The sequence below is a fragment of the Arachis ipaensis genome, chromosome B03 (genome assembly GCF_000816755.2).
Source record: "Arachis ipaensis cultivar K30076 chromosome B03, Araip1.1, whole genome shotgun sequence".
Classification (NCBI taxonomy): Eukaryota; Viridiplantae; Streptophyta; class Magnoliopsida; order Fabales; family Fabaceae; genus Arachis; species Arachis ipaensis.
The window spans coordinates 36,310,320-36,311,633 of NC_029787.2; the positions used below are offsets into that span (position 1 = coordinate 36,310,320).

Sequence of the window (1,314 nt, forward strand, 5' to 3'; positions counted from 1 at the left end):
TTTGTTCTGTATTAAAACTTTCATTAAAGAGAATAGTTTGTCCAATAGAAATAATTTTCAGAAACTTTTAAAATAATCAAATTTTATTAAAAATTATAGTGTGTAATCTAAAATTTTGATTAAAAAGGGTAATTTGTTCTGTTTATCTAGCTAATAGTGTTTATAGATAGTAGGAGCTAGTAATTTATGTGTAGATTTCTTGATATAGGTAGGATGATAATAACAATGATCAAAGGCGATAGATAGGATGGTGTGAACAGGTTAAACCTCATTGGGTACGCGCAGCATGCGTGCCCAATAAATTCAATATGTTTGTCCTTTGATTTTACTTTTATTAGCAGTGAGTTTTGTGAAGAATATGAATAATAGATTTTAAAATTGGCTTAATAAAATAAAAATACACTACACTTCTAATTTATTCATCTAAATTTTAATATTAGAATAATTATTCACACACCTAGTGAATTAAACATCCAGTATATTTATTATTCATTTATTTAATATTTTCATTGTCTACCTCTACTTTTTCTCGCCATATATACGGACGGATATGATTTTATATGTAATCTTTGTGCTATTAAATAAACTCCACATAATTCCACTAAAATTTGTTTCATATAACATGGCATAACCTTATCTATAAATTGGCATAGCAAGTAGTACAAGTCAAACAAAGAAAATAAGCACAGGGATTTAATTCTCCTACAAAAACTTTGTGCTTTCTTGTTATTACTGAAGGACATAGAGACAAGAGAGCATGGCGACACCAAAAACGGCACTTTCGGCGTTATTGAAGACCAGAATTGAAGGTAGTGGGAGCGAGACCATAGTGTTTTGTCATGGCTATGGAACGGACCAATCCATTTGGGACAAAGTGGTTCCCATATTAGCTCAAAATTACCGTGTTGTTGTCTTTGATTGGCCATTTGCCGGAACAGTAAAAGATCAGAAGCTTTACGACCCTCTAAAGTACTCTTCCTTGGAAGCTTTTGCTGATGATTTGATCACTCTACTGACTGAGATTGGCATCAAATCTGCCACTTTCGTTGGCCATTCCATGTCCGGCATGATCGGTTGCATTGCCTCTCTCAAAAGGCCTGACCTCTTTAAGCGCCTTGTTCTTGTTTGTGCTTCCCCAAGGTACTCAATCTATTATATATACTTTTGTTCTCTACTTCTCCCTACAATATATTGGTATCTGCTATAGTGCCTATAGTTGCCATGATTACGGTATATCTAAAATTAAACTAACATTTTTTTACTATCCAGGGACACTTTTTAAACTGAAAAATAAAAATAAAAAATATTATGAGA

General features: G+C 32.5%; 1 long non-coding RNA gene and 1 pseudogene across 1 annotated transcript in view; both read left to right on the forward strand.

Moving 5' to 3' along the window:
* Positions 1-1,314, forward strand: part of LOC110270116 — a 23,982-nt gene that overhangs the window by 7,918 nt on the left and 14,750 nt on the right. The gene's annotated exons all lie outside the window — the stretch shown is intronic.
* Positions 594-1,314, forward strand: part of LOC107634382 — a 1,437-nt pseudogene continuing 716 nt past the window's right edge.